This window comes from Oncorhynchus gorbuscha, linkage group LG13 (genome assembly GCF_021184085.1).
Source record: "Oncorhynchus gorbuscha isolate QuinsamMale2020 ecotype Even-year linkage group LG13, OgorEven_v1.0, whole genome shotgun sequence".
Taxonomy (NCBI): domain Eukaryota; kingdom Metazoa; phylum Chordata; class Actinopteri; order Salmoniformes; family Salmonidae; genus Oncorhynchus; species Oncorhynchus gorbuscha.
In genome coordinates, this window is record NC_060185.1 from 49,597,614 (window position 1) to 49,618,444 (window position 20,831).

The 20,831-nt window shown below is 47.0% G+C and overlaps 1 long non-coding RNA gene across 1 annotated transcript; it reads right to left on the minus strand.

Moving 5' to 3' along the window:
- Nucleotides 1–4,769: 4,769 nt before the first annotated feature.
- On the minus strand, nt 4,770–18,991 carry LOC123992423. Its single transcript, XR_006831243.1, has 5 exons — nt 18,911–18,991; nt 18,518–18,660; nt 18,242–18,376; nt 16,783–17,017; nt 4,770–4,905 (listed from the first exon to the last, which is right to left on the minus strand). It is a non-coding gene; the product is annotated as an uncharacterized LOC123992423 (long non-coding RNA).
- Nucleotides 18,992–20,831: the final 1,840 nt, after the last annotated feature.

Below are 20,831 nucleotides of genomic sequence, written 5' to 3' on the forward strand. Positions count from 1 at the left end.
GCTAGTTTAGCCTACTCGAACACCCAGCTAGAACAGAGAGGGGTGCTATGTTAGCTAGCTATGGCTATCTAACACTGGAACTCCAAGTCAAGGTAAGCTTTTGATTTTATTATTTTATTGCCACCAAGGCATGCTGGTGTAACTGCTAAACTGCTTTCTGACTGTACTGTATGATTGTAGCCGGTTTAGTAACGCATTAGTTCTAGGTGACTATGACGTGACAACGATGTAGGCTGTGTATAGCGGTTAGTGGTCCTGACATGAAGGTTTGGCTTCAATTTTTTTTTGCCTGGTCATAGACAGCTGATGTGTTGTGTAGTGAAGTCCACAAGCGAAGAAAAGGTGGGAGGAGGAGAGCGCATACAGTAGATAGTTGCGCAAAGTGTTTTTATCTGGCTGTTATGAAAGTGAACTGTTTGCATGTGATCAGGGGTGTATTCATTCCGCCGATTCTGTTGAAAAACATTTCTTAAACAGAAACAAGCATAATCAAGTCACCTTGATTACTCAAAATTCTCTTGACCTGTCCACCTATGTACATTTTATTTCATAGGCCAGGTTGTAGCAACCTCAAGATGGGTACAAGGAAAGTTTGAGTATCATGCAGTAGCCTAAACCTATCGATGGTACATTGAGCTGGGTGAATGGAATATGAATGACAGTAATCTAATATGCTCCAATAGAATTAAGACGAAGCTCTTAAAAAGTATCATCCTCCCTCAATTTAAATGGCACCGACCGCCACTGCTCGTAGATTATTTAAGTAGGTGCGTTTCACAGTGGTGTATGACCCGATGATTAAATCACCCTGGGACCATACCAGAGTTGCGGAGATTCCTTTTTTCTTCTATGGTAATAAAGGGACACGCAAATCCAACACTTGTCGTGGAAGACTCAGAATTTGTTGGTAACATATGTAAGATGTTTTATATTCATCAAATGTGTGTAAGTTACTTCTCATCAGAATGGTATTTTTGTATAATACTGTGGCGAGGTTGCAGTTATCTGTTCTATGTCAAGACTAAGTTGCATGGGCCACGGAGAGGGGAGAGGTCAAAGTGTCATCATGTGTAAACATATCTTTTACTCCCTACCTTTTTCTAGTGGGGAAAAGAGGGTGGCAGTGTCTGGAATCATTCTCATGCTCCCTTTTATATTAACCTACAGCCTCACTCTCCTCTCCGTGAGCTTGTCCAGGATTGGTTGTATTTAGAATTGGTTGTATCTAAATGACAATTTGTTGATAGGGAGGATTGGTTTATGGTTCTGGGGTTTGAGTAAGGAGACAAAGCTGAATGATTTATTATGTCTATGCTGTCTGACTATGTGTGTTCTTTGCTATTAAAGGATCTCAGTTGCATTGTAAGGGGGCTCTCAGAGAATTCACTGAGAGACACTGAATTACCTGAGAGTCACAGGATTGTGATAGAGCTCATATAATTAAAGATGGACTTTGATAACTAACTCTGACTTGTGTGTGTGGTTTGCTCCCATGATTTGGTAAATAGAGGAAATTTCCACGAGATTACAGCAAAGTTTCATATAAAGGGATGTTTCAGGGACAATATGGTGCTGATTCATGCATGGGTAATGGTCTGGTAATAAAAGAATCATACATGGGAAAAATTCAACTAATTATTTGTTTCATTTTCCATTTTTGTTCAGCCAACCATTCTGGAGATTTTAGCCCGTAACCTTAAGTTGCACAGTATAATTATTACATGACTAGAGATTTTACAAGAAACACTTTAGAGAGCGGCCAAGTGAAACTAAAGTCATATCTTTTTAAATAGTTATCACTACTTCTTATTTTTTATTTTATTGAACTTTAAAAAAAAAACTTGGCAAGATAGTTAAGAACAAATTATTATTTACAATGACAGCCTACCAAAAGGCAAAAGGCCTCCTGCGGGGATGGGGTCTGGGATTAAAAATGAATTTAATAAAACAAGAGAAACAAGATCATGACAAGAGAGACAACACAACACTACATAAAGAGAGACCTAAGATGACAACATAGCATGGCAGCAACACATGACAACACAGCATGGTAGCAACACAACATGGCAGCAGCACAACATGGTAGCAGCACAAAACAGAGTACAAACATTGTTGGGCACAGACAACAGCACAAGGGGCAAGAAGGTAGAGACAGGAATACATCATGCAAAGCAGCCACAACTGTCAGTAAGAGTGTCCATGATTGAGTCTTCGCTGCAGCGAACTGAAAAGAAGAGCGACCCAGGGATGTGTGGACTTTTAACAGAATGTGACTGGCAGAATGGGTGTTGTTTGTGGAGGATGATGGCTGCAGAAGATATCGCAGAAGGGGGGAGTGAGGCCTAAGAAGGTTTTATAAATAAGCAACAACCAGTGGGTCTTGCGACGGGTATATAGAGATGACCGGTATACAGAAGAGTATAGAGTGCAGTGATGTGCCCTATGAGGAGCATTGGTGGCAAATCTGATGGCCGAATGGTAAAGAACATCTAGCCGCTCGAGAGCACCCTTACCTGCTGATCTATAAATTACTCCATAGTCTAGCATGGGTAGGTTGGTCATCTGAATCAGGATTCGTTTGGCACAAGGCTACCATCGATAGCTGGGGTAAAAGAGGAGTGATTACGATAGAGGAAACCAATTCTAGATTTAACTTTAGCCTGCAGCTTTGATATGTGCTGAGAGAAGGACAGCGTACCATCTAGCCATACTCCCAAGTACTTGTATGAGGTACCTCAAGCTCTAAACCCTCAGAGGTAGTAATCACACCTGTGGGGAGAGGGGCATTCTTCTTACCAAACCACATGACCTTTGTTTTGGAGGTGTTCAGAGCAAGGTTAAGGGCAGAGAGATTGTTGGACACTAAGAAAGCTTTGTTGTAGAGTGTTTAACACAAAATCTGGGGAGGGGCCTGCTGAGCATAAGACTGTATCATCTACATATAAATGGATGAGAGAGCTTCCTACTGCCTGAGCTATGTTGTTTATGTAAATTGAGAAGAGCGTGGGGCCTAGGATCGAGCCTTGGGGTACACCCTTGATGACAGGCAATGGCTGAGACAGCAGATGTTCTGACTTCATAGACTGCACTCTTTGAGAGAGGTAGTTAGAAAACCAGGCCAAAGACCCCTCAGAGACACCAATACTCCTTAGCCGGCCCACAAGAATGGAATGGTCTACCATATCAAATGCTTTGGCCAAGTCAATAAAAATAGCAGCACAAATTGCTTAGAATCAAGGGTAAGGGTGACATCATTGAGGACCTTTAACATTGCAGTGACACATCCATAACCTGAGCGGTAACCAGATTGCATACCAGAGAGAAAACTATAGACATCAAAAAAGCCAGTCAGTTGATTATTGCCAGGTTTTTCAAAACTTTTGATAAACAGGGCAAAATAGAAATAGGCCTATAACAGTTAGGATCAGCTTGATCTCCCCCTTTAAATAAAGGACTAACTGTGGCTGCCTTCCAAGCAATGGGAACCTCCCCAGAGAGGAGAGAGGTCAGAGATAGGCTTGGCAATTATAGGGGCAGCAACATTAAAGAAGAAAGGGTCTAAACAATCTGACCCAGATGTTTTTGGGGGGTCAAGTTTAAGGAGCTCAGACTCAGTGACCGCCTGCAGGGAGAAACTTTGTAGAGGGGCAGGGGAAAAAGAGGGAGGAGCATCAGGGCTAGTTGCATTAGAAGGGGTGGGAGATGAGGAAATGTTGGACGGGCAACGAGGCATGGCTAAGTCAAATAGGAATCATGACTTATTGAAGTGGTGATTAAAGAGCTCAGCCGTTGTGCTTCTTGTCAGTAACAACCACATCATAAACTATAAGGGACATGGGCAGCTGTGAGGAGAAAGGCTTATTCTCCAGGTCTTTAACCGTTTTCCAGAACTTCTTGGAGTTAGATCCACAGAGAGAGAACTGCTGTTAGGGTCACTCTAGGAAAAGTAATTAAATTTCAAGTTGAAAAAATGTCATTTAGGGGGTTTTCTCTGCTGTTAAACATAGTGGCGGGTCATTTTTGACCCTTAAGACAACACAAGGGTTAAGGAAAATTATGAAACACAGAGAGACTAAAGATAAATATTTACCAGTAAACAATTTTGGGGAAGCCTGGCTTCCCTTGGCATCCATGAATACACGCCACAGATGGATATGAATTCATCTCTGAAACCACTCTCTACTGCTGCGCTACGATATAAGGATTGCAGCATGTGCTTTGTCAGTGACGTAGGGTTTAGACAGGAGTTGACGGACAGTCTGAAGACAGAATGAAATGATAGGAGGGACATCCCAGCTTCAAGTGGTTTCCGATTTCACATCCTGTCAGTCGGAACCAATACCAGAACCACGCAGGTCCCCTAAACGAGGGACTTGACATCTCAGAGGTTTTAACCTGTCTCCTCCCCTTTATCTACACTGTCTGAAGTGGATTTAACAAGTGACATCAATAAGGGAATATAGCTTTCACCTGGTCAGTCTCATGGAAACAGCAAGTGTTTCTAATGTTTTGTACACTCAGTGTACATACACACCAAAGGAGGCTGGTGGGAGAAACTATAGGAGGACTGTCTCATTGTATCGGCTGGAATTGAATAGATGGAGCGGAGTCAAACATTTGGTTTTTGTATATATTTGATGTGTTTGATACAGTTCCATTTATTCCATTCCAGCCATTACAATGAGCCTGTCCTCCTATAGCTCGTCCCACCAGCCTCCTCTGAAACACACAAACACTAGCAGGGCACCTTGTGCTGTCTTACATGGGGTGTGGCATAGTGTTCCCTCACAGCAGGTCTGGTCATGAGAGTAGCTTTGACCCTGGTGAGATGTAGGGTTCACACAGCAACACTCTGTTGTTGGGTTGAAACAGGCACCTAGACCATAAGGCTTCTCCCCAGGCATACTGGAGGCATGTGGAGAGCGAGAGAGAGAGAGACACACTTAGATGCAATACAAACACATGCACATAAAGACACATAAACAAACATAATGTACACAAATACACATACAAGTTTTACCAAACGACATAATAGTTTTAAAAAATCATGTTAAAAAACATAATCCGCCGTCATGTTTCTAACTATTCCACCACTCTTGTTCTACAGACAAAGGTTTACAATTAAAGTGCCCACTTTAATAATCACAGTGTCAATTTGGGTGCTGGCCAGGCACGGCGCTACACCGGGGCTAAGGGGTGCTATAGCAACGTCACAAATCTGCATAGCCCGGTTAAGCGTTTTAGTATTATTATTTTTTAAATAAAAATACATATGTAAGAGTTAATAACCAGCCATTCTGTTCCCAATCCGATCCCTGGCATGTTCGCGCAGTTAGGCTACATTATGTGAGTGTTATGATCCCCAGTTTCTGTCTTGTGGTTTGTGTATTTGTATGTGTGTATTTTTGGAAATTGCTTCCTGGATTCCCCTAAGCAGCTGATTGGTCAGCCCCATTGCAGATTGGAGCTGACCCCGCCCCCTCGTCAGGATACACTTGTATCCCATTAGACTCCTTCTCCAGCTATATCAGCCAGTCTTCTGTTGCGCTGTAGAGAGTTGAGGGTTATATCCTGGTTTGGTTGTTTCTCAGAAAGATGATGAGTATGTCCTATGTTGGTTTTCGCTGAGACAAGGTTTTGTGATGTATTTTGTAGCGGTCCTGCGGTGGTATGTTTATGTCCAACGGACTGTTTTGATTATTGAACTTGTTTGTACTCTTCTGTTTAATTTGTTCCCAGGGTGGAAGGGGAAGGCACCTAGGGAGTGCTTAGGCAAGAGGCCTGCGGGCATACAAATGCCGTGGTATTTACTGTCTACACATACTAGGTAAGAAGACCTGGGCAGACCACCCCCTGTGTTTTGGTTAGCGCACCAGGTGGTGCTAAGATGGTAAGGTAGGAGAGGGGGCTTTGACATTTGGTTCCGTTCAGCCCCTTTTCCCCAAAATTACCGTGTGACGGAATAAATTCCCAGTAAACGGCAAATTCTCGGCCTTTGTCATCCTTACTCGCACCTACAGTCCCATACCTCTTCCACTCCACGGGGAGTTGAGTTGTAGCAGGGTGTTGTGATCACTCTTCCTAGAGGGGTACGTAAATCGACTAGCTAGAAGTTAGCTCACTATCTCGCTCCGTTGCGATGGACCTTTTTCTGATCAAGAGAAGAGTACGGGTAGTAAATGACAATCCAGACCCTGTCATCGACGGGAGATGAGTGTTGGCACAGCCACCGACCCTCTGATTTAAGCCAGTCACCTGTTGAAGAACCAAGGCGCCCTCTTAAGCGTTATTCAGCCACAAAAGTTGGACAGCAGGATCGCAACATCAATCGTAGGTGGTATGAGGATTACTTTACGTATATCTGTCACACTGCCAGTAAACTCTACATGTGTGCGCAGTTTTTCCTGAATGCGGCGTGTAAAAAACTACCTAAGAAACATAATGGCAAACTGATTGCCCCCCATCTATCTTCAGAGCTTGTGTTGCTAGGCAACCTAAACTGGAACATGCTTACACCCCAGCCATCCTACAATCTAAACTTGATGCCCTCAATCTCACACAAATTATCAATGAACCTACCAGGTACCCCCCCAAAGCCTTAAACACGGGCACCCTCATAGATATCATCCTAACCAACTTCCCCTCTAAATACACATCTGCTGTCTTCAACCAAGATCTCAGCGATCACTGCCTCATTGCCTGCATCCGTAATGGGTCAGCGGTCAAACGACCTCCACTCATCACTGTAAAACGCTCCCTGAAACACTTCAGCGAACAAGCCTTTCTAATCGACCTGGCCGGGGTATCCTGGAAGGATATTGATCTCATCCCGTCAGTAGAGGATGCCTGGATATTTTTTAAAAATGCCTTCCTAACCATCTTAAATAAACATGCCCCATTCAAGAAATTTAGAACCAGGAACAGATATAGCCCTTGGTTCTCCCCAGACCTGACTGCCCTTAACCAACACAAAAACATCCTATAGCGTTCTGCATTAGCATCGAACAGCCCCCGTGATATGCAGCTGTTCAGGGAAGCTAGAAACCGTTATACACGGGCAGTTAGAAAAGCCAAGGCTAGCTTTTTCAAGCAGAAATTTGCTTCCTGCAACACTAACTCAAAAAAGTTCTGGGACACTGTAAAGTCTATGGAGAATAAGAACACCTCCTCCCAGCTGCCCACTGTACTGAAGATAGGAAACACTGTCACCACTGATAAATCCACCATAATTGAGAATTTCGATAAGCATTTTTCTACGGCTGGCCATGCTTTCCACCTGGCTACTCCTACCCCGGTCAACAGCACTGCACCCCCAACAGCAACCCACCCAAGCCTTCACCATTTCTCCTTCTCCCAAATCCATTCAGCTGATGTTCTGAAAGAGCTGAAAAATCTGGACCCCCTACAAATCAGCCGGGCTAGACAATCTGGACCCTTTCTTTCTAAAATGATCTGCCGAAATTGTTGCCACCCCTACTAGCCTGTTCAACCTCTCTTTCGTGTCGTCTGAGATTCCCAAAGATTGGAAAGCAGCTGCGGTCATCCCCCTCTTCAAAGGGGGGGACACTCTTGACCCAAACTGCTACAGACCTATATCTATCCTACCATGCCTTTCTAAGGTCTTCGAAAGCCAAGTCAACAAACAGATTACCGACCATTTTGAATCTCACCATACCTTCTCTGCTATGCAATCTGGTTTCAGAGCTGGTCATGGGTGCACCTCAGCCACGCTCAAGGTCCTAAACGATATCTTAACCGCCATCGATAAGAAACATTACTGTGCAGCCGTATTCATTGATCTGGCCAAGGCTTTCGACCTGTCAACCACCACATCCTCATCGGCAGACTCATGATTGCCTCGCCTGGTTCACCAACTACTTCTCTGATAGAGTTCAGTGTGTCAAATCGGAGGGTCTGCTGTCCGGACCTCCGGCAGTCTCTATGGGGGTGCCACAGGGTTCAATTCTTGGACCGACTCTCTTCTCTGTATACATCAATGAGGTCGCTCTTGCTGCTGGTGAGTCTCTGATCCACCTCTACGCAGACGACACAATTCTGTATACTTCCGGCCCTTCTTTGGACACTGTGTTAACAACCCTCCAGGCAAGCTTCAATTCCATACAACTCTCCTTCCGTCGCCTCCAATTGCTCTTAAATACAAGTAAAACTAAATGCATGCTCTTCAACCGATCGCTATCTGCACCTACCCGCCTGTCCAACATCACTACTCTGGACGGCTATGACTTAGAATACGTGGACAACTACAAATACTTAGGTGTCTGGTTAGACTGTAAACTCTCCTTCCAGACCCATATCAAACATCTCCAATCCAAAGTTAAATCTAGAATTGGCTTCCTATTTCGCAACAAAGCATCCTTCACTCATGCTGCCAAACATACCCTTGTAAAACTGACCATCCTACCAATCCTCGACTTTGGCGATGTCATTTACAAAATAGCCTCCAATACCCTACTCAACAAATTGGATGCAGTCTATCACAGTGCAATCCGTTTTGTCACCAAAGCCCCATATACTACCCACCATTGCGACCTGTACGCTCTCGTTGGCTGGCCCTCGCTTCATACTTGTCGCCAAACCCACTGGCTCCATGTCATCTACAAGACCCTGCTAGGTAAAGTCCCCCCTTATCTCAGCTCGCTGGTCACCATAGCATCTCCCACCTGTAGCACACGCTCCAGCAGGTATATCTCTCTAGTCACCCCCAAAACCAATTCTTTCTTTGGCCGCCTCTCCTTCCAGTTCTCTGCTGCCAATGACTGGAACGAACTACAAAAATCTCTGAAACTGGAAACACTTATCTCCCTCACTAGCTTTAAGCACCAACTGTCAGAGCATCTTACAGATTACTGCACCTGTACATAGCCCACCTATAATTTAGCCCAAACAACTACCTCTTTCCCAACTGTATTTAATTAATTAATTAATTTTGCTCCTTTGCACCCCATTATTTTTATTTCTACTTTGCACCCCATTTTTATTTCTACTTTGCACATTCTTCCATTGCAAAACTACCATTCCAGTGTTTTACTTGCTATATTATATTTACTTTGCCACCATGGCCTTTTTAGCCTTTACCTCCCTTCTCACCTAATTTGCTCACATTGTATATAGACTTGTTTATACTGTATTATTGAATGTATGTTTGTTTTACTCCATGTGTAACTCTGTCGTTGTATCTGTCGAACTGCTTTGCTTTATCTTGGCCAGGTCGCAATTGTAAATGAGAACTTGTTCTCAACTTGCCTACCTGGTTAAAGGTTAAATAAATAAATACATAAATAAATACACGCAGAAATAACCAAGGCACTGGATATCCAGAAGATAGTGTAATTTGCACTGGACCCCAACACTCATGTCCTATAGAACACCAGTTGATGAGTAACTGAAGGGCCTATTTATTGACAGAGCGCACCTGTCTGGTGGTGGGAACATGACTCGATCGCGCTGATCTGGATGGAACAAGAAGTCGCATGCATATTCTCGGCCTAAAAGTATTTTTGCAATAGAAATCTAATCGATAAGATTGTGACAGCCATCTCGTTTTACACCGTGTGCACAGTGGACAGGCATAGCGTAAATGTACTTCTCGTTGCGGTTGCACTGTGGATATTATTCCATTCATGTCTGATGTGATAGACATTTAATGTTAATCCGTAACATTATAACCAATGCACACCAGGATGTGCGTGTATATCGTCGGCCTACAAGTTGTTTGCATAGAAATATAATCACTAAGATTGTGATAGCCAGTTCGTTTTACAAGTGTGCAGTTTACAGGCATATCGAATCCCCGAGCTGACAAGGTAAACTGTTCCTAGGCCGTCAAAAATAAGAATGCGTTCTTAACCGACTTGCCTAGTTAAATTAAGGTTAAAAAAACAAACATGCATAGGCTAAATGCATTGCACTTCTCTTTGTGGCTGCACTTTGAACATTATTCATTTAATTTCCGACGTTGTGATAACCCTTTCATCCGAAACATTATTACCAATGCACAGTTTGATTATGCACTTGTTGTCGAATTTTGGATGTATTGTTATTGCCGAAAGACCTTGCCTTTGCACATGAAATAGGTGTTTGTCATTGCCTTGTGGTCACTTGTATTAGGCTTATAGCTATTTGGTAAATTCTTTGGCCAAATTCAATTGGAAACGATATATTTATGTAGGAGAGTTAAAACGTTTATTCCATCAAACTTCAAATTATTCGAATAATACGCGGAACCGAACAACCAGGTTGGGGGTCAGTGGCTAAAGCCCGCGAACAGGAATATTCCAAGTTCAGACAAAAGTCAGATCGCTATGATCGCCAGGAACTTTACTTTTGGTGTGATTTTTTTATTGTTGCTCTACTGGTGCTACTCGTTGACGTTAGGTAAGCAGCTACAGTAGCTGAATGATAACATCTTCGGGTTTTGTTTCATAAAATACATTACATTCCGTCTGGGTGCTTGCGTCACCTACTAACACCATGGTACTACTCGTAGCTCCTGTTCTCCTCCGTCTGAGAAAACAAAGGTATGTTGCAGTTACTGTTTGAATGTTAAATGACGAGACGGAAGCATTGACGCGAGTAACCAGTCTTGTTCAGTACATGACAACGCATCCGGGTATCTCAAGCACCCCGGTAAAACACAAGAGTTGCAGTAATGAACATTTACCAACAGATGGCATCACTGTGCCATTTTACACCCATAACAGTTACCTCCTTTCTAGGCGTCCATAACGTGAAATAAAACATCCCAAGGTTAATGCTGTGGATATTGTTATAAGGGAGTGTGAGACTATTGAAACATGTGACTTTTAGTGTTTTATTGTTAATATATTTTAGCGCTAAAAAGTGTTGCTAGGGCTAGCTAGCATGCCTTTCTGTGACGCAGACGGTTAGCTGAGCTGGTGCTGCATTCTGGGAGGTGTAGTTTTGTGCCTATTAAGGTCTGAATGGGACAGAAGATATCACTTTGTAGCTTGTTTTTGCAGTGTTGTATTTTGGTACTGTCAACACTGAAAGCACTGAGCAATGTATAGGGGATGTGAGACAGGATATGTGTTTTACCTTTCTCCGTGCTCCTGTATGTAACAGCTGTTAAAGTACTGTAATGACCCGACTAGATCATAAAGGAACAATTGTCCAGACAGAGGCTTGAGTTTACGAATTGACGGTTTATTACACCAACTTTACACAGGCTACTGTTTGGGCCGTAGCACACGCCAAATAGATCACACAAGCCAATCGTGACCTTCTCTTGTGAAGCCCAGACGTAAGAGAGAGAGAACAAAAGCTGAACCTGGTCTTAACTTCCAATGCTCCACCCCCCCTGCCCAACCCCCCTCCACGCCACTCCGCCAACCACCAGGATGCCCGGCATCAGAACATTCCAGGCATTCCCGTGATTGGCAGATAGCAGGTTGATTGACAGGTCGGACCCCGCGAACACCGGGTACTGGTCAGTACAACACAACCACCTCCTAGCCTAACACATAACACACTGTCTGTGCGGGTCGCTACACAGCCCCCCCACCACAAAGTCCCTCGTCCCCGAGGGAACAAACAAAGTCTCTGAAGCGACCCGGAGGTCTCCTTTGCCTGCGTGGTCGTGATGGTCGCAGAGTGCCCCTCTGGGACCCAGGGGATGAAGGCAGGGATATGGGTGACAAGGAAGCGGGAACGGGTAATACAGTCCGTGGCTCTGGGGAACCACGCGGTGACACAGGGGGGGGGAGACAGGGGGAGTGGGCTGTCTGGAGCCTTGTCTGCGGCACCTGAGGGTGGGTGCCTGGAGAATGTCATTGCCAGAGAGGGGAATTGTGGGGGTTCCTGGGGTTTGGCGAGAAGAGGCCCCTCTATATGGGGCTAACCTGTCCCGGTGCAGTGCCACCTTTCTCCCCCTGGGAGGAAGCTGCACCCGGTACACAACCTCCCCTACCCTCTCCAGGACACTGCAGGGTCCCACCCAGTGACTGTCCAACTTGGGGCATCTGCCTTTTTTTCCTTAGGGGCTGTAGACCCAGACCAGCTCCCCAGCCACAAAGTGCCTTCCCCGGGTGTGCACGTCATAGTTCCTTTTCTGCCTCACACCTGCATTCACCAGCTGCTCTCTGGCGAAGGTGTGGGCTGTCTCCAGGCGGTCCTGGAGTCTCCGGGCATACTCCGGCCCCGGAGGAACATGAGGGCTATCCAGGGGCCGACCAAACGCCATCTCCGCAGGGGTGCGGATCTCTCCCCAGCATGAGGAGGGCAGGCGTGCAGGAAGTGGAGTCTTGGACAGCGGAGCAGCATGCCATGAGGACCATAGGCAGGTGCTTGTCCCAGTCACGCTGGTGTTTGGAAGAGACGATGGCCAGCTGCTGTCCAAGCGTTTTGTTGAAGCGCTCCACAAGGCCATCACTTTGAGGATGGAGAGGAGTAGTGCGGGTCTTGTGCATACCCAGCCTCTCACACATGGTGGCAAACACACGGGACTCAAAGTTTCTGCCTTGGTCGCTGTGGATGGACTCTGCAGCTCCAAACCTGCTGAACATCCCCGCTGTCAGGGCGTCGACGATGGTCTCTGCCTCCTGGTCAGGCAGAGCATAGGCCTCGGGCCATTTTGTGAAATAGTCCATGGCCGTGAGCACCCAGCGGTTTCCACTGTCTGTGGTGGGGAACGGCCCAACTACATCCACTCCCACCCTCTCCATGAGAGCCCCCACTGGGAACTGTTGGAGCTGAGCATGAGAGCGGCCTGGGGGGGCCCTTTCTCGCTGTGCAGTTGTCACAGCGGCGACAAAAGTCCTCCACATCCCTCTTGTGCTGCCCCCAGTAGAAGCCCTGAAGGAGACGGCGCAGTGTTTTTGTGACCCCAAAGTGTCCAGTCCCCACCCCCCCATGAGTACTCTGGAGCACAGCCTCCCGCAATGCTTTTGGGACCACCACCTGCCACCTCTCCTCTCCCGTAGCTGACTCCTTCCATGCCCGCTGTAGCACGCCATCAGCCAGCCGCAGTCTCTCAAACTTCGACCACAACCCTTTGGTCGCGAGTGAGAGCGCTGTCACCTCTTCCCATGGTGGCCTCACCTGCGCCTCTACCCACTGTAGCACTGGCTGTAGGTCTGTGTCCCGTCCCTGCTGCTGCCGCCATTCAGCCACGTCGACAGTCTGCAGCTCACAGCAGACAGGCCCGCTCGCCCGACACACTGTGGCACAGACACCCTCCTCTGCCCGCAGCTCTCTCTCCCGTCCCTCTCTCCGTTCACAGTGGCGGCAGCCGTCTGCAGTACAGGGCCGACGGGACATGGCGTCGGCGTTGGAGTGGCGTGCCCCTGCCCTGTGCACCACCGTGAAGTCATACGGCTGAAGCTCCTCCAACCAGCGTGCCACCTGCCCCTCTGGCTCTCTGAAAGACATGAGCCACTGGAGAGCAGAGTGGTCAGTCCTTACAGTAAAGGGCAGACCACCCAGGTAGTACTTGAAGTGTTTGACGGAAGCCACAACAGCCAAGAGCTCCCGCCGGATGACACAGTAGCGGCGCTCGTGTTTGTCAAATGTTTTGCTGAAGTACGCCACCACTCTCTCCCCCTCTGGCCCCACCTGGGCCAGCACCCCATCCATGCCCACATTGCTCGCGTCTGTGTCCAGGATAAAGGGCAAGGTGAGGTCAGGGGGGGCGAGCACGGGGGCCTCGATCAGTGCACGTTTGAGGGTGTTGAACGCCTCCTCACACTCCACTGTCCAAGTGAAAGCCTTGTCCTTCGGCAGCAGGCAGTTCAGTGGAGCAGCAACGCTTCAGAAGCCCCGTACAAACCTCCTGTAGTACGAGGCCAGGCCCAGGAAGCTCTTCAGCTGACGCTGGTCGGTGGGGGTGGGCCAGTCTCTGACAGCCCCTACCTTGTCCTCCATGGTGCTGATCCCCTCCTTCCCCACTCGGTGGCCCAAGAAGGACACCTCTCTCCTCATGAAGTGGCACTTCTCGGGGTGGAGCTTCAGACCTGCGGCAGCCACCCTCTCCAGCACACGCCGTAGCGCCCCCAGGGCTGACTGGAAGGAGCTGCCATGGGCCAGGATGTCATCGAGGTATACCAGACACTGCTGTCGGGGGATGCCATCCAGCACCCTGTCCATCAAACGCTCAAAAGTAGCTGGAGCGTTGCACAGGCCAAAGCACAGGACCTTGAACTGCCAGTGTCCTCTGTTAGTGGAGAACGCAGTTTTGGCTCTGGCCTCTGGGGAGAGGGGCACCTGCCAGTAGCCACTGCGGAGGTCTAGTGAGGAGAACCAGGAGGACCCCCTAACCAGGTCCAGCGACTCATCGATACGTGGTATGGGGTATGAGTCCTTCCTGGTTACCTCATTCAGCCGCCTGGGGCTGTCTGAGGGCTCAATGAAGTCTGCCCGCTGCATCTCCAACACAGCCTTGTCTGCCGCCTCCTGGCGTGCCAGCGGGATACGGCGGGGACGCATCTTGATGGGTCGAGCATCACCTGTGTCGATCTCATGCTGCACCAGATGAGTCTGACCCACCTCTTCCTCACTCAACGCAAAGCTGTCTCTGAATTCAAACAGCAACTGCCACAACCGTTCCTGCTGCTCAGGGTCAAGACCAACACAGTTCCTCCCCCATATCTCCCTCACTGCAGACAGTGTCCTCTCCTCTCCCATCTGGGGTAGCTGGGCTGGGGGGGGTGCGACCCGGGCTCACAGAGGGCTGTGTCATGGAGGTAGCTGGGGGAATGTAACACACCGCCGTAGGTGACAGGGGGACTGGGGAAAAGTCACACACAGCTGTGGGGGAGGGAGCGCAGCCATGAGTCTCTGCTGCTTTAACTGTTGGAGTAAAGGGTTTGTTGGGTTGAGTGAATGTGACATTAGGGGGGGGCCATGGTGACTTCCGTCCCTCCCTGGAAGCTCAGTGTGCCCCTATTTAGGTCTAACTGGCAGCCTGTGCTCCTAAGAAAGTCCAACCCCAGGATACAAGGGTCCTGCACAGCCGCCACCCACACAGGATGACGCACAGTCCTGCCCCCTACTGTCAGAGTCATTATTCCCTTCCCTTTCATGGGTGCCAGCTCACCTGTGACTGTGCGGAGCTGCACAGTTGTAGGCTCACACTGAGTCCAACCTGGCACAATATCTGGCCTCACCAGGGTTACTGTGGACCCAGTGTCCACCAGGGCGGAGCAGGGCACCCCCTCCACAGTGACAGGGACATGACAAAAGTCCCCAACACAGGTCCGGCCCACCACAACAACAGGCTCCATCCGCTTGCCCTCGTCTGCTTCTGGGGGAAGTGGAGCCTTGCTTCCCCGTCTGTGCCGGTGGGCCACATAAGTCAGCTAGCTAGCTGGCTAACTTGTATCAACGTTTTTACTTCTGACACCAATGTAATGACCCGACTAGATCATAAAGGAACAATTGTCCAGACAGAGGCTTGAGTTTACGAATTGACGGTTTATTACACCAACTTTACACAGGCTACTGTTTGGGCCGTAGCACACGCCAAATAGATGACACAAGCCAATCGTGACCTTCTCTTGTGAAGCCCAGACGTAAGAGAGAGAGAACAAAAGCTGAACCTGGTCTTAACTTCCAATGCTCCACCCCCCTGCCCAACCCCCCTCCACGCCACTCCGCCAACCACCAGGATGCCCGGCATCAGAACATTCCAGGCATTCCCGTGATTGGCAGATAGCAGGTTGATTGACAGGTCGGACCCCGCGAACACCGGGTACTGGTCAGTACAACACAACCACCTCCTAGCCTAACACATAACACACAGCTGTCTGTGCGGGTCGCTACAGTACTGTGAATTTCATATATTGTCATGTTGATTTGTTATTATGCATGCCTGGGAGTAGGGGAATGTGTACTTACGTTTTGCCCTTAGTGCTCAAATCACTTTGATGCCCTGAGGTAGGCACACTTTTTCTGTCTTCAGAAAAGTTTGATTCTTTTAAGCATAAAGTCGGTGTGTTCATGAATATTGTTGTGTATTTAGAGGTTACTCATAAGTGGATGGTATTGTTAAGATCCACTTGTAATTGTACTTTTTAGGATATCAACATTCTGAAGCTAGCTAAGGTATTTGTGTGTGTGTGAACGATGGCTAGCTCCTTGAATGATCCCAGTCCCTTGTATTGTGCATCTGTTGTAGAAAGAGGCGACCATTCGCAGAACATGTGCTCTACAGATGTGTTACGCTCTTTTGGATGCAGAGGGAATTCTGCTTATTAAAACGACCTGATCTGAAGTTCACGTCTATAGTCTCGATCAACCCCACAACGCGGTGCAGTACACCACCGGTTACATATGGAACAACTTGTCAGATGGTGCATTGGAGATTGATGTGTTCCTGTCCTGTCTTTTCACAGTACTATTGCAGATCGACATAAGTCAAAAAGACAGCCGTGGTGTCCATTTTATTGGTTCTCCTGTGGTACGTAATAAAGACCGCTACATTTATATCAAATGTGCTGTCATATCTGCTTTTATTGAAAACACTTCCTTAACTCTGACGTCATGAAAATCAACTCTTAGCACCCCGCGTATTGGGTGAAGCTCCCCCTTAACACCGAGAGAGCAAGAATCCTGGCGCCATGTCTGTTGGCAGACCATTCAATGCCTAGGCCAAAAGCATAAAGCAACGGATGCCACACCCATTGTTGCTTTTAGCTATAGGACATCAAAATTATTATTTTAACCTGACTGTTAACCATTTCATTAACTTGAATAAAGAAAGTGAGACATGAGGTTCAGTATATGGTTGAAGGCCAAAGGCAACCTTACCAGTTTGGAGGATTTGGAGCTATTGCCCTGTGCTGAAAAACTTTCGACCCTGATGATGCACAGCAGCTTGCATTGAGAGGCTCTAGGGTTAGTAGTCCAGAATCAAAGCAGCAGCAGTGGCTTCGCTGGTCAAACTGGTGCTCTCCACAACACCGGTGATGACCGGACATTTTGGCCAGGACCTTCCTTCCTTGGCCATTTCCACAGCAAAGCTGGTGGTCTTCATCATAAAGGTCTGTGGGACAGGTAATAACAATTGAGTGCTTTAAACATAATCTGATCAAGTGCCCAAGTTTGTCATTGTGAAGGGGAGTAAGTGAGCATAGATGTACAGACGATGGCAAGTGAAATTCAAGGACTTTCGAGCACTAGTATGTATTTTCAATTATCTTTTTAATAGTTCCTATCATGCAGTGGTTTCTAGTTGCCACCAGATGACATATCACCACTAACTTACTATTCATCAGTACCTTACAAGTTCTAATCAATGTGTTTCACTACTTAATTACAACACACAGGAGTGCTAAGTCAGTGATGAGGATGTTGACTGATTCCCTTGTATGAACTGTAACTAAGAAATATTTAAAGTTGCATGATGCATTTATATTTTTGTTCAGTGTACGTGATGATGATATAAAATGGTCTATTTAAATTCTTTATTTTTAGCAAAATGCTTGGTCCCACAGGCTGTCCCAACACATGACAAAGGGAATTCTGACAGTGTAACACACCCTTAGTTGACTCTAAAATGTTTTCTATACCCATTTGAAGAAACAAATGAATGTGTTTAAGATGAAAGATTCTCTCAGGGGACCCTAGTTAAATTTTAGGAGACCCCACATGGGTCCTGGACCCCAAGTTTGGGACCACTGTACTACTAACCTCTCCCCGCTTGCTTCAATGCTTCTCTCTTTTTGTATTTCCTTTCCACTTTTTTTAAAACCTTTTATTTAACTAGGCAAGTCAGTTAAGAACAAATTCTTATTTACAATGGCGGCCAAACCTGGATGACGTGTGGCCAATTGTGCGCTGCCAGACCGCGGAACACGTGAGGAAATTAAACTGGGTTGTCTGTCTGGAAATTAATTCGCAATACCACATTTGTCATACCAACCTATTTGATCATTCTGTTTTCTAATTTGAATTAAATGACCTTTTCAAGTACTAACTTGAGAATGTCAGATTTTTTTCATTCTTTTCCTACTTCAATTTCAGTGTGTCGAATTTAAGTACCTAGTACGAGCTCTGGGTGCAGGCGGGAAATTGGGTTGTCACAATGACTCGGCATGAGAGAATTGGGAAATATCTCCCAAAAATCTTTCGGACTAGACAGACCTCAATGGGGTGAGCCAAGTCTAAGATGCACACTATGACACCACCTATTTGTATGCCTTTTGATGTAGTTGTGTTATTCTTCCCAATGATGACAGAAAAGGCCTCAAGACCTGACACCACTGACCTTGTCCACAACACTTGGAATGGGGTTGGGTCCTGGTTAGGATCTGAGAGTCACAGCACAGCTGGTTGAGTGGGTCATAGGCCTGAAACCCACAGCAATCTGACACCAGCTGGCTCACATTAAGAGTCAGCTGACCTGCATCGGTTGAATCACAGATAAACACACACAATACCAATTCAAACTTGGGAGATGCTGAGAATGTTTTCAACCCAGTTACCAGATTTGAGTGAATAGATACAGTGGGATACTGCTAGAAAGTCATGTCTCCTCTCTCACCTTTACAACAGGAAGCCTGGATGAGGTTGAAGGCCCTGTTTCCACAGCAGGACAACCCCACCCCTTCATGTAGTACTTTCTCACAGCAAGTGTAATCTAGAATGTCATTTTTCCTCTTGCTGCAGAGGTGATCTCTGGGAGACCTGAAAGGCAGGGTTTAATCTTCATGTCTAGAGTGCATTTTCTATATCTATGTGCAGCATATATACTAGACAAAGAATGGAGTCACAATGCTCACACATACAGTCACATCATGCTGCCACCTTAATTAAAGGTAGGATGAATTTGCCCCTAAACACTATCAGGTCAGTTTTTCATATCCCCGCTTAAGATTTGAGCCCTAGGGCAGCTTCTACCCAGAGCACAGATAATAAGGGTACTTGCTATACTCACGTGTCATAGAACTTCCCAGCATGGGCAGAGACTGGAACTCCAAAAGGATTGACTTGCCCTGTGGAACATCAAGACAAAGCACTGGCTATGTATTCTGTGAAAAGCTCTATCTCAGGTCATGAGGAATGCTTATTAATCTGTGGTATTTGCAAAACGCTCACAAAGAAAATATTGGAACTGTAAATCGCTTTACAGTAAAAAAGTAAAGCAATGCTAAATGTATTGTTTAAAATCGCATTTTACAACTGCCGATACAGTGACTGAAGTTGAATAAGGTATTGTCAGGAAGCAACTGCATCTATAGCTCCAGTTAGCACTTCCTAAAGGTCTCTGCAGCTCCATATAAGTCATTTGAATTCAAAAACGTTAAAATCAGTCTTAATATCCCCATCACTCTATAAACTACACAGCCAGTAGTAGAGGTCGACCGATTATGATTTTTCAATACTGATTTATTGGCGGGCCAAAAAAAGCTGATACCGATTAATCGGGCAATTTAAAAAAAAGTTTTTTTAAAGTATATATACATATTTCCTTCGCTCTCTCTCTCCCGCTACTCTCTCCTCTTCCATCCTATCATCTCTTCCCTCTGCTCAAACCTTCTCCAACCTATCTCCTGATTCTGCCTCCTCAACCCTCCTCTCCTCCCTTTCTGCATCCTTTGACTCTCTATGTCCGCTATCTTCCAGGCCGGCTCGGTCCTCCCCTCCCGCTCCGTGGCTTGACGACTCATTGCGAGCTCACAGAACAGGGCTCCGGGCAGCCGAGCGGAAATGGAGGAAAACTCGCCTCCCTGCGGACCTGGCATCCTTTCGCTCCCTCCTCTCTACATTTTCCTCCTCTGTCTCTGCTGCTAAAGCCACTTTCTACCACTCTAAATTCCAAGCATCTGCCTCTAACCCTAGGAAGCTCTTTGCCACCTTCTCCTCCCTCCTGAATCCTCCTCCCCCTCCTCCCTCTCTGCAGATGACTTCGTCAACCATTTTGAAAAGAAGGTCGACGACATCCGATCCTCGTTTGCTAAGTCAAACGACACTGCTGGTTCTGCTCACACTGCCCTACCCTGTGCTCTGACCTCTTTCTCCCCTCTCTCTCCAGATGAAATCTCGCGTCTTGTGACGGCCGGCCGCCCAACAACCTGCCCGCTCGACCCTATCCCCTCCTCTCTTCTCCAGACCATTTCCGGAGACCTTCTCCCTTACTTCACCTCGCTCATCAACTTATCCCTGACCGCTGGCTACGTCCCTTCCGTCTTCAAGAGAGCGAGAGTTGCACCCCTTCTGAAAAAACCTACACTCGATCCCTCCGATGTTAACAACTACAGACCAGTATCCCTTCTTTCTTTTCTCTCAAACTCTTGAACGTGCCGTCCTTGGTCAGCTCTCCCGCTATCTCTCTCAGAATGACCTTCTTGATCCAAATCAGTCAGGTTTCAAGACTAGTCATTCAACTGAGACTGCTCTTCTCTGTATCACGGAGGCGCTCCGCACCGCTAAAGCTAACTCTCTCTCCTCTGCTCTCATCCTTCTAGACCTATCGGCTGCCTTCGATACTGTGAACCATCAGATCCTCCTCTCCACCCTCTCCGAGTTGGGCATCTCCGGCGCGGCCCACGCTTGGATTGCGTCCTACCTGACAGGTCGCTCCTACTAGGTGGCGTGGCGAGAATCTGTCTCCTCACCACGCGCTCTCACCACTGGTGTCCCCCAGGGCTCTGTTCTAGGCCCTCTCCTATTCTCGCTATACACCAAGTCACTTGGCTCTGTCATAACCTCACATGGTCTCTCCTATCATTGCTATGCTGACGACACACAATTAATCTTCTCCTGTCCCCCTTCTGATGACCAGGTGGCGAATCGCATCTCTGCATGTCTGGCAGACATATCAGTGTGGATGACGGATCACCACCTCAAGCTGAACT